This window comes from Schistocerca nitens, chromosome 6 (genome assembly GCF_023898315.1).
Source record: "Schistocerca nitens isolate TAMUIC-IGC-003100 chromosome 6, iqSchNite1.1, whole genome shotgun sequence".
NCBI lineage: Eukaryota > Metazoa > Arthropoda > Insecta > Orthoptera > Acrididae > Schistocerca > Schistocerca nitens.
Window position 1 is genome coordinate 429,988,396 of NC_064619.1, and position 13,801 is coordinate 430,002,196.

A 13,801-nucleotide genomic window follows, 5' to 3' on the forward strand; every position below is an offset into this window, starting at 1 on the left:
TTTGCAATAATAAACAAAAATATATGACCAATGCTGTCTCTCCTTTCAAGTATACCCATTATCTGGTCGGAGTGCACAGGACACTATGGAGTCGCCAATCAATAATGGGTGTATACACTATTCACTTGAATCATAAACATTAGTTTCGCGTGCGGTTAAAGGCGCTGCAGTCTGGAGCCGCAAGACCGCTACGGTCGCAGGTTCGAATCCTGCCTCGGGCATGGATGTTTGTGATGTCCTTAGGTTAGTTAGGTTTAACTAGTTCTAAGTTCTAGGGGACTAATGACCTCAGCAGTTGAGTCCCATAGTGCTCAGAGCCATTTGAACCATTAGTTTCGTTTCATCGTCGACGATGTAATGTGTCACCTAAGCAGCCGTTGAAAACTTCAATTTATACAATACTTTCTTGATGGTAGTATCGTATCACGAGCATCAAGTACTCATACAATATTGCGATTCAATTGCTATCGCTTCATTAAGAGATATCTAGCGCTTCTCACCATTTTGGGAATCATCTAAGAATGCAACATGACGCACAAGAATGGCACTAGCATCAGCAGTGCACCGTCGATAAGTGAATGTGTCTCATTATCACGGGGAAAATATTTGCTGTAGTTGTTCTTACAGGGCGTTTTCCCCACGGACATTTTCTTTTATACTTTTAACTAGGTCGTAAATATTGAACCACATGCAACAGCGCCTCTCGTATTCTACATGAAAAGGTCGACGCTCGTTAAGTTCATGAAACTGCAGGTTAAGTTTTCTTTCACGTCCTGTTTTCAAGGTGTGATAGCAACCGCTCATTAGTGTAGAGACTTTACGCAGCTTGGTAGCTTAGAGGAAAGCAGGTGAACGTACAATATTAGCGATCCCGTATCGCAGTAACTCATCGCAACGTCTGGTGGGATTGGCAGCTGGCGCCCATTGACTGACAGACCGGTATCGACGCCACGTCATGATGGAAAAAATAATGAAACTTTAATCCTGAAAATGCAGGCAGAACATAAAATATCGTTCTACCACCAAATAGGCTGTACGTACATAATTACTGCGATTAAATATTCTGTTCCGAGTGGAGGGAGAGCGTATTTCAGTTCATCGAACCGAATGTCACGAATACTAATGGACACCTCATTACAGAATGATATTTACGTGTTCTCTCCTTCACATTTTTTTTGGAAATTTTCCATCTATAATACACTAAGTTGGAAATCCATCATTGACGAGGTATGGTTCCTCTCTCTTTGAGGTTCGGTTTCGAATATTTATAATGTGCATTGTAAAACAGGGTATTAGATGATGAGATATATCACTGTACCTCCACTATATCACTACAGTTTTCGACCCGATGGCGAAACACATATCTGTTATAAATCAGATGTGGTGTTTGTGGCCGAGCGGTTCTAGGCGCTACAGTCTGGAGCTGCGCGCCCGCTACGGTCGCAGGTTCGAATCCTGCCCCGGGCGTGGATGAGTGTGATGTCCTTAAGTTAGTCAGGTTTAAGTAGTTCTTAGTTCTAGGGGAGTGATGACCTCAGAAGTTAAGTCCCATAGTGCTCAGAGCCATTTGAACCATTTTTAGATGTGGTGTGTGTGTGTGTGTGTGTGTGTGTGTGTGTGCGTGTAATTGTGTGATCAAAATACAGATCTGCTGCAAATGATTCACCGTTTCTCAAAGCTCTACGTTTTCCAAATTATTGTTTTAACAAATATCATCGATGCTTGAATAGAACTACAAACTTACAAAGTGATCATTAATTTTTTATACAGGTGTTCTATGATCACCTCTGGTCACACGACACACGTTCAAGCGGTAGTCAAGATCGGTCCAAGTAGGAACATCTTGTCAAAGGGCATCGCGGCAGCATTGATTCATTCTCTGAGCTGTTCCGGTTAGCTTGGACGTGGGGGTACGTAAATATAGTCCTTGAGGTGTCCTCGCAAGAGGAAGTCACAAGGGGTTAGGTCAGACTGGTTGTGGAAACGGGAGGGGACAGGGAACAGTGCCGTATCACCTCTATCCTCAATACAGCAATGCGGAAATTAAACAGGTGTGACGGGGAGTCACTTAAGAGGTACGCGCCCATTTTACGTAATTTGAAGGTTGCACAGTTCTATAATGGACTCTATAAAAAATACATAGCAGTCGCCGTTTGTCACTACTTTCCTTAATGACGCGATTCTATTTATACATCAGACTGATCTGCAGCTCCTTAAGAATTTTTTCAGATTAATTTGATGTAAAAATCGAAACGCGTCATTAATGAGAGTAGACACCACACAATTATGTTACTTCCATGTATAGTTTATAACATCCATTATAGCACTGACAGAACTTTCAAAACGCGGAAGTTGTCGTTTAGGTAACGACGAACATCGCTGTTCAAATTAGGAAGTGCTTCTTCTTGTTGGAAGACTAAATTTTCGGAATCAGAAGGCAGTTGTGTAAACAATCACGACTTCAACGTAGGAGGTACAAGTCACATTCTTCTTACAGAAGGCAAACGTCCCTTGCAGCTTCGTTTGTGGCATTTCACGGAAAACATTAACCTTCTTCGACTACCGTTCATGCCACACAGTTTCATAAGATTTCTCAGAGTCCCACACTTGAAAGAGGTGGAGACAGCACGGTCTGAGATGTGACCGCCATCGCAGAATCTTCCACAGAGCGAGAGAGAGAGAGAGAGAGAGAGAGAGAGAGAGAGAGAGAGAGAGAGGGAGGAAAAATTTGTTGCGGTATTGTAAGTTCGTGTCTTGCGTGGACCGTTGATTTTCTTGGACTGCCTGCGAAACTTTACCATCGCCCTCTCCGCGGTTGCATGTGGCACACTTAGTCCACCGGTAGTTTTCTGTCTGCAGAGACATCAGTGGCTCTGAATTGTTGATAACATCGCACAATGTTCATCTCATTTCAGCTGCTTGTCATTTTCTATGTCTTTCTTTGGTTAACTCTCAATTCATTTGCATTGCTCAGCAGAGAGTTCATTCCATTCACCAGATCCTGTACAGTCTTCGACACGTTAACGACGATGGCAATGTCATCACTGAAACTTACAGATGTCGCTACATCCTGATGATCATTTCCAGTCGTGTCACTTTCTTTACATCCGTCACTACTTGTTAGGTGAACAGCTTCAACATAAAGGGAGAAATACAACATCCATGTCTTACGCCCTTTCCAATTCGAACTCTTCCGTCTTGTCGTTTCAGTCCTGTTTCTTCCTCTAAGAACTTGCATAAATCTTATAAAAGTTTCTTGGTATTTCTTAAATCTTGTTTCCATTACTAAATGGAAAGTGTCTCTTGTTGCGTCTTTTGGTGTAACGATGTGGATGAATACTATAGAACACTTCAAACGCTATGGAATGATTAAAACGTAAAATTATTTATACAGTATTAACCATCTTCAACTCTGTACCCTTGAGTCGGTCTGCATCTGTCTTTTGCCATTACAACTTATTTCTTTATTTAATTTATTTACTTAATCCGATCTGATTAGGACCGCCATGTCCTTTCTTACATCGGATCAAGGTTTCAGAGCCACAATACCTTTTTACGTAATAGTCACATAATAAATAACGATTTTTATATGAGAAATGATATTAAAATTGTTTGTGTGTCTACAGTGTCAATGTGAGGTCGTCGGAGATATCGATACCGCATCCCTCTAGCCCCTATACCTCCCTTAAGACCAAACTGATAACTAACGGATCGTTAACATTCTTTTCCATTAGTCTGAGTATTATTCTTGTCACCAGCTGGTGTACGTGAGTCCTTAGATAAACTGTACGTTATTTATTGCCGTTATTTTCCTTTCCTGTTAGTATCTTCACGTCATTTCTGTCTGCTAAACCCAGTTTAAATTTACACCATAGGCCGTATGTTTTCTACAAACATGTGCACTTAGTTGATCAATAAATGACTTATTGGTGAATTACTCTTGGCTCCGTAGACTGTAGCAAAGAAGTGGTGTCCGAAAAGCGCTGTTGCAATGGATTACACTGAACAATGTTGTAAAGAGTAAATTCGAACAGACTAAAGGAGAATTAAAACGCGAAATACCACAATGATGCGAAGCAGTAAACGCCCAAGACAGACACCCGCAGCAAGAATTAGAAACGATCTGAGGAACTGTACATGAGTCGCGACCGACAAGCATGCATGCCGGTGACGTATCCAGCAATGTGTATCTGTATAACAAACAATACAGTAGTACAGCAACACCGGCATTCCAGGTACGAAAAATTCTTACGAACAAGTACTCGTAGGTACAGGTCCTATTTTGTCGGCTATCCTGTTACAAGAAAGCGTTCTGAAACACCGATAATTTCATGTGTTTCCCCTGGAGAAGAGATTTGTGGACCTGATTATTTTCACAAGAGGAATCAGAGGTGTACTACCTCAATCCTGAAACGACCGCTAAGGGATTAAATTAGAAAATGCGTATCTGCAAGGCGATCCCACCCTATGGCTTACAGAAGCAGCAGAAAGATGACAAACTTATTAAGAATTTAAGAAAGCTTTCTTGAACGGGTACTGGTCTGCGTGCCTTCAGGAACGTCTTTGAGCCATCCAAAGAAAGGTAGGGCAATTTAAGGAATAATTTGAATGGTATTTCAGCAAGACGAGATGTTGGGTTGAACCTAAGCCTCACAAAGGTTGGGGTTGGGTTGCTTCGGGGAGGAGACCAGACAGCGAGGTCATCGGTCTCATCGGATTAGAGAAGGACGGCGAAGGAAGTCGGCCATGCCCTTTCAATGGAACCATCCCGACATTTGCCTGGAGCGATTTAGGGAAATCACGGAGAACCTAAATCAGGATGGCCGGACGCGGGATTGAACCATCGCCCTCTCGTGTGCGAGTCCAATGCCTCACAAAGACATAATCAAATTAGCAAAGTCGAAATTACTTGCACATGCACCCTAATACCGTATCTCACTTCCTTTTGCCTCGGGTAGTGCAGGAACATGACGTGGTATGGAATCAACAAATCGGAAGTCCCCAACAGAAATACTGAGCCAAGCTGCCTCTATAGCCCTCCATAATTACGAGAACTGCCGCTGGTTGGATTAAATTTAGGAAACAGAACAATCAAATGCACATTCATAATACCGAAAGGATTACCTGCGAGCTGCATAATAATGTAAATGTAAATTTACCAATCCCGTAAGAACTGTACTTTGAATACTAATCGCCAAGAACTCTTCGTAGATTTATTAAAAGCGAAAGCACGCTATCGCAGATGTAGCCATAATAACATTGTTAGACTTGTACAAGAGGCGTCTCACTGTTTTAATTAAGCAAGGTCAGACAACAATGACACGAGTGTGAAATACAACAGAAGCCACATTCGAAGCCAGGTGACACAATTATGATGTCTCAAGGAAACACATCAAACTGAAATGGCCGATCAGCTGAATAGATACACCCCTTCACGCGTGGTATTGTGAGTTTTAGTTACTGTATATTATTTGAGATTTTTCGTGATTGTATTCATTATTCAAAAACTTCGTAATCAGAAACTTTTCACAAGGGAGTCTAAACGTTCAGATCGCGGTTTTGTGGTCTATTCTCCCTGATCCTGACTCTGACTGAGTGAACTGAACAAAATATTTATTCGGGCCAAGGCTAAAACAATTGCGGAGTTCCTGAGCGAGTCAGTAAACGCTCAAACTTGCTGCACCAAGAGTCATTTCCGTTACTTTGAAAGGAAAAGTACAGTTGAAAGAAAACATTTGTAACTGGACAAAGGGCTATGTCCCGTTGCTGTTGATTAAATGCAGCTGACTACTGAAAGTGAACCATAAGTCCCAGAATTCAAAGGGGGGAGGGGGGGAGGGAGCGAAGGGTGAAGCGGACAGTGAAGCGTACATACTGAATGTGTCAATATTTCACTTTTGCTATAAATTCTTAAGAGTAATTCCCAAAGACTCCATATTAAATACAAAACATAACACGGCAAGCGAGGTATTAAAAAAGACATCCTTTGTGACACATTTTGTTGAAACAAAATATTGTGTTGTAAAAGAACTTCCCGCTCTCGTATCGTATGTCGCTTCATTATAGGAGGTACATTTCCAGTGTTGTCTGCATATTGCGGTATTTACGGAACAATAAGATTAATTTTAATCAGTTTACATCTGTTACGTCGCTTGTAGAATCACTTGATCGCATTAATGTGTTGTGTTAGTTTATTATGTTTCAGATATATGTGTCAGGATTGTCCACTCGTTGTTTTAGAGCAGAGCGACCAACTGCTGTACCGCGTCGTGGCATTGATATACTACTTTCAGACAAAGCCGAATCTGTATATCTGCATAACCTTTTTCTTGAGGTCTGATGTGATATTTGTTACCACAGTTTTCTGTGGAATTCAACAGGGTTTTTCGCAGTCAAAGAATGCTTCCAAATAACGAAGAGCTACTACAGTCACCAGGGCCTTACACATCAAAATCATATGGTGAAAACGATGGCATTTGGATGGTAAAGGAGAAGCTGAAGAAGCTGTTCCAATGTAATTCATTTTTCTTTGATGTATGTTATACGGGTAACTGCGTAATGCCATAACACTTGTAAACTACCTTTCAGTGTGTCTAACATCACACAGGTCAGCTGGCTGTTGAAGGACACAGAGAGAGAAGGGGGAGAACTGGTGTCAACAAAAAAAAAAGAAAAAAAGAAAAAAAATACTCTACATATAAAATTTATTATAGAATTCTTTTTCTTATATGATATTTCTTTCAGTATTTTCATGCCCATTTTATTTTTATACAATTTTTGTACATTATATTTCATTTTTGACATTTTAATGGTAACAACATTTTTCCTTTTCTTTGATTGTCAGCGTCGTCTATTTCATGCACTTTAGCTACAGCAAGGGATATTGAGAGAGAAAATTGCAAAATTTTATTTACCTAAACAATTAAGATGGATCACTAAATTTCAATCAAAAGGACAAACTACAGGTAAATGGACTAGAGTATGTGTACGCACATCACTTACAAAGGTAGTAATGGTCTCAGTTCCAATCTATAATTTACGTTTTTCGCATAAATTCTTCAAGTATTTAGATTATTAATTTTTTACAGGAATTTACACTTTTTTAGGTATTTACAGTAAAATGAATCATCATTTTTCATGCGGTAATGGTCCCAAGCAAAGGATTTTACATGTTCTTGAAGTATGTGACGTTGATTATCCTGTGCAGATACAGGCAGTTTGTGTTGTATAATAATGGACACATTGCTTAGATTGACTTATATGCAAAATGCGGTTTTTATTTACAAATTCAATATAGATTACCTACACTCTTTAACAGTTGACCTATTATCAGATGGCTGTTTTACGACCTTTGCACCGTGCATTAGGCATCCGGACTCGGTATCCAGAGCACGCATATTCGGTCATGGACTGACATTATTTGTAACTGGTTCACCATTATATTTTGTCTTTGAATTATACAACCTCTTTTCTGCTCACCGGCGCAATATTGTATCCGTTATTTGCAGGGCATTCCTGGGACACTCGAAGATATTTGGGGTTTTAATTACACTATCTGAGTGTGTATGATCATTATACATGAAGTGCTTGTTTAATGCATTTTCTATAATATAAAATGATAAGAAGGGTTTCCAAAACATCTAAAATGAGTTTATCAAAGGCTACAATAAGTGTGTTCAGATCAGTGTCGACGAAATTGTCGTTAAAAATGAGAGCATTTTAAAGTTTATACAGCTGATCCATATATGCATTCCACGATGTAGTTAATCTTATTTTTCGTCTTTTACGTGTTCTGAACGGTTTCACCAAACGTACAGTTACCGATCCATTTGAAAAAATTCTTCTGCGTATCATTGGTTGCACTCATGCGTTTTTCTGCATTAATCTCAGTCTGTGGCTTCATCCAGGAGGCTTGTCTAAATGGTAAAATTACATGGATCCTTTTTTAAAACCAATTTACTTTGTAAATATCGTTTTAGAATCCTTTGGTATATAAGGTAGTTCTCCTTACTAAATATTATCGATAACTGCTTACTATCAGATGGTGGTATCATTTACTCCGGTCGTCAGGGAAAACCCGGATGAAAATCGGGAATCCCCTCAGGATTGTCGAGATACACTTCAAGAATGCCAGAATTATGTGGTAAATTTTCCACCTAGAAGCTTTTAACACTGTCTCGAGAAAGCTGCTCAAAATTCGACCCTGGAAGATCCTGTACAGGCTATTCACATCAAGATAAATGATGCAATCTTCATCAGTTTTATCATCATTATTGATCATTATTCTTATGGGCAAGAACAGTGGACAATAGCACCTCTGTTGTCTCGTTTAAAAAAACTGGAGATGTTTAATATTGTTAGAAGTAGCAATTCTGCTTTATTCATTTTCAGCAGAGCATCCCACACCAAGCCAGGGGAAGTAACATAACGCAAAGGATCCATTTCATCTGTCTTAAGGCACAGATCACCAAAGTTTTTGAATGTCAGCAAGGAGCAGTATCAGTTTTCATATACACTGAAGCGCCAAAGAAACTGGTACAGGCATGCGTATTCAAATACAGAGACACGTAAACAGACAGAATACGGCGCTGAGGTCGGCAATGCCTGTGTAAGAAAACAAGTGGCTCGCGCAATTATTAGATCGGTTACTGCTGCTACAATGGCAGTATCCAGATTAAATGAGTTAGAACGTAGTTTTATAGGCGGTGCAAGAGCGATGGGCCGCCGCGTCTCCAAGGTACTAATGAAGTAGGGATTTTTCCGCAGGACCATTTCATGAGTGTACCGTGAATATCAGGTCTCCTGGATAAAGACACTGCAAGAACGGGACCAAAAATGACTAAAGAGAATCTTTCAGCATGACAGAAGTGCAACCCTTTCGCAATTTGCTGCAGATTTCAATGCAGGACCATCAACAAGTGTCAGCGTGCGAAGCATTCAACGAAACATCATTGATATGGGCTTTCGGAGCCGAAGGCCCACTCTTGTACCCTTGATGATTGCCCGATACATAGCTTTAGGCCTCGCCTGGGCCCTTCAGCACTGACATTGGACTGTTGATGACTGGAATCATGTTGCCTGGTCGGATGAGTGTCTTTTCAAATTGTGTGGAATAGATGGTCGAGTAAGTGTATGGCAATAATCTCATGAATCCCTGGACCCTTCATGTCAGGAGAGTACTGTTCAAGCTGGTGGAGGCTCTGTGATGGCTCTGAGCACTATGGGACTTAACATCTGAGGTCGTCAGTCCCCTAGATCTTAGAACTACTTAAACCTAACTAACCTAAGGACATCACACACGTCCATGCCCGAGGCAGGATTCGAAACTGCAACCGTAGCAGTCGCGCGGTTCCGGACTGAAGCGCCTAGAACTGCTCGGCCACCGCGGCGAGCAGGCTCTGTGATGGTGAGGGGCGTGTGCAGTTGGAGTGATATGGGACCCGTAATACGTCTAGATATTATTGTTTGATAGGCTACACGAACGTAAGCACCCTGACTGATCACCTGCACTCTTTCTTGTCCATTGCGCATTCCTAGGGACTTGGACAATTCCAGCAGAGCAATGCTATACCCCACACGTCCATAACTGCTACAGAGTGGCTCCAGGAACACTCTTCTGAGTTTAAACACTTCCGCTTGCTTCCGAACTCCGCAGACGCGAACATTATTGAGCTTATCTGGGATGCCTTGCAACGCGTTGTTCAGAAGAGATCTCAACCCCACCTGCTCTTACTGATTTGTGGGCAGTCCCGCAGGACTCATGGTGTCAGTTCCGCTCAAAATGGTTCAAATGGCTCAGAGCACTATGGGACTTAACACGTGTGGTCATCAGTCCCCTAGAACGTAGAACTACTTAAACCTAACTAACCTAAGGCATCACATACATCCATGCCCGAGGCAGGATTCGAACCTGCCACCGTAACAGTCGCGCGGTTCCTGACTGAGCGCCTAGAACCGCTAGACCACCGCGGCCGGAGTGGTAGTTCCGTCCACCACTACTTCGGACATTAGTCAAGTCCATGCTACGCCGTGCAGCGGCACATCTGCATGCTCCGGGGGGTCCTACATAATATTAGGCAGATCTACTAGTTTCTTTGGCTCTTCAGAATTAATAGTATTGTATCTGATGCGTTAATTATTTGCGTAGTACAGGAAAGTAGTACAGCACTCATCAGCTACGTTCGTTATGTTCTCTTCTATTCCCTCTAGTACAAGCGCTTCTTAACAAGTGACGTACGAATTGTCTGCACATGTTCATTTGCTCAGGTAAACCAAGATGATAGAAATTAAATGTTTAGAGGAGTTACTGCATGAAGTCTATGGTGGTTGTGTGTGAGAACACTCCATCAGTTGAAAGACATCCTCGAAAGTATATTTCACAAATTTGGAAACATTATACCTACTTACTGTGTGGGATATCGCAGCACACGTTGGATCTTAGGAACAAATATTGAGAGACCGCATTCAAGTTTGAAGGACAACTGAAAATATAGGTTGAACTGTTGAGCCAGTATTATGTCAGTATGAAAGAGTTCAGCGAGAAAGATAACAGGCCCAGCCGGGTGTTCTTCTATTGCACAGGCGGCGGGCCAACTGACGATATTTCTTGCAGCTCTTAAGATGTACCAGATTATTATGCATGCCTTAAAGAGTGAAACAAATTATTTACCACAAAAGTGAGAGTCATTTTTCCTTCAACACTTTTGTCTATTTTCGAGATTGCAATTCCTTCATTATGCAGGTATCTTACAGCTTGGATTCCTCAAAGATTCTGTTCCTTGCTAATGGGGGAAACCTTAAATATGATGCTGCATCAACAACGAGAAAGAATTAGCTGACTAATGCTTAGTAATCCCACGTTCGTCTGCTGACAGCACGGTGGAGTGTTATAAAGGCCAGTAGCCTCGCTCCTGTCATTGATGCTTCAACATCAGAGATATCTTCGTCATCATAATCATACATTATCATAGTCACCGTAATTGTTTTCCTTGAAAAATGTAAGTACAACATGCCCAACACATTAGTAACAGAATGCGTGTGTTTTGCTTATCAGTTAGTTGTCGTAATACAAGAAAGCAGAGATTCCTCTGCTAGGATACTACAGATCTTGAAACATCTAGGAAGCACAGTACACACTCAATGGCTTTCAGCTTTGGAGAAGGGGAGATAAAAATCCAGTACTGAGGGATACATGCATCAACACAGAATTTGAGCGGCGCAGCTGGTTGATCTGAAATGCTGTAAGATGTATCTGCAATCAAGAATCTCGACCATCCGTCCCGCTAACTGCGTTTTTCTCAACGATGGTAGAATGAACTCGATATATTGTGGAAGAGTGAATAACATTGACCGATCGATTTCTAAAACATTGATGTGTAATGTTTGTAGCTAGCAGTAAACTGTGTACATGAAAGTGGCAGTTACTATTCACAAAGTGTCACGCATTGAAAGAGATGCTACTATTAGGTCCCCAAAACGAGGTTTTTTTCGTTTCTTCTTTCCTTCTCACGTATCAAGCCATGAATTTTTACTGTCCGAGGTGAATCAAAAAATAATGTAGTTGCGAAAGGGAAAGTTGTTTAAGGTTCTAGACATTTCGTTCGTTTGAAGTGTCTGACATGTGTCAATGTATTTATTGAACTGAACTGTTTCTGTATCTCTACAACAAAATAGTTAATATTAAAATACAGATAAACTATTCATACTGTATATAGTTTGCCCGAAAAATGCAGTACAATGCCATTTCGATTGAATTAAGGTAAATCTTGAAGTCAAAATTTGGCTGCCTAATGGAGATGTCTCACATATTTAAATTCTAACAAGCATTACTCCTCGTAACAGACAATACTCAACGAAGTGTCGAAAATGAAGATTTCATTCGTTTCCATTTTATGTGATAACAGAAAACGTCAAAGTGCAATACGAAGAGTTTAAATAATTTTTAACAATGAAAATTATATCCATAATCTTTTTCTTTTGTTTTCCCTTTCACTGCCTCTGTAATGTATTATAATGATGAGGTAGATGGTGTTTTTGTTGACTACACATTTAAATGAAATATGACAAGGCAATTGTGGGGAGATAGGTAGGTAGATAGAGAGAGAGATGATGACGCTCACGAGAAATAACTTGTGCATACACAATATTTATGAAGCCTTTGTGTCTATTCAAGTGAAGGTCACCCAATTTTTCGGAAACAGTATGTATCTTCGAACATGACAACATTTTTACGTAATTAGTTACTGACCACATTATTTAAATACTACGTTGATACAAAGCAGTGTTATCTATGTGCATGCAAATCAGAAGCAAATATTTTATTCTATTTTACGCAGGTATCTTTGCCTTTAAAGTGAGATTTTAAGAAATAACACATGCCTCTGGACTTGGCAGCAATTCCATTGAAGTTTACGTAATTTAATGTCTGAATTCTGATTTGCAACCTCATTTTAATTCTATCCTGAGATTGACTGGAAAGGGGGAGGGGGAGAGTGTATGGATAAAAAAGCACAACAGGGCTACTTTTGTCACATTGGTCTTTTTTAAATTTGTTTAGTTTCCCACTAGCACGACTGACTTATTTCTGCCGTCTCTGAGTTTCATTGGCTGGAGAGAGGAGGGAAGTATTAGTTAGTTTTTAATTTACAATTTAGAGAGTTACCAAGGAGAAGACTGTTGCTTTAATTAATTTGGTTAGAAAGTTTGAGTTTTTCGAAAGATTCAGAATTTAGTGACTAATCTAAAGAGAAGTTTAAATTTCCGAGTTGGCCTCTTGCTGGTATTATGTCTTTAAGCTTTTGATAATAAACGATCTTTTTCATTACATTTCCAAAATGGAAGATTTTACACTTCTAGTTTTACGATTTCAGTGACGAACTTTTAAAAAAGCTAAATAAAGACATTCGTAGGAGAATTATTCTTCTGTCCTCGATACAATATGGTCTACGTTAGTGTCCCAGTCTGAAGCAGTGATTCAGTCTGTCAATAAGCTGCTTCTTGGTAATTGTTTGCAATGCAACATTCTCTACAAAATTGCATGTTAAGCGTAACGGCTGACTAGTCACGTATGTACACGACTAACTAACTGGATAATGATATCTGCGCAGTAAACATGGCATCAGTATTTGTGTTTGTGACACTCTTGACACAGATGTAATAGAAAAAATTAGGAAATCGTTAAGAGATTTGAACCGAAAGACCTATGAAAAATCAAGATAAATGTTGATATATTAAAACAGTGACAAGGATCTGCTGAAGGTGACGAAATTAAGCCACACGGAATCATCTCATTTACGAATCAATTGACCCATCGGATTTAGACACATGAGCACAAATATTTTTACTTTCTTATCAAACGAAAGGAATACACTGCAGTCGTCTATGAGAGGGAGGACTTGCCAGATGACGTGATAGAAGAAGGAGTAGGAGTCGATATGGAAGCGATAGGGGATTCAGCGTTAAAATCGGAATGTCAGAGAGCTTTGGAAGACTTAAGATTTAATAAGGCAGAAGGCATAGGTAATATTCCATCAGAATTTCTAAAATCATCGTGGCAAAAGAAACAGACTATTCACGCTGGTATGTAAAATCTTTGAGACTGGTCATATACCATCTCGGAAAAGCAGCACCCACACGATTCCGAAGATTGCAAGTGAGAGAATTATCGCACAGTCAGTTTAATAGCTGAAGAATCCAAGTTGCTTACAAGAACAATATACAGAAGAATGGAAAAGAAAAATGAGGATGTATTAGGTGATGATCACTTTGGCATTAGGAAAGATAGAGACAACACAGAGGCGAT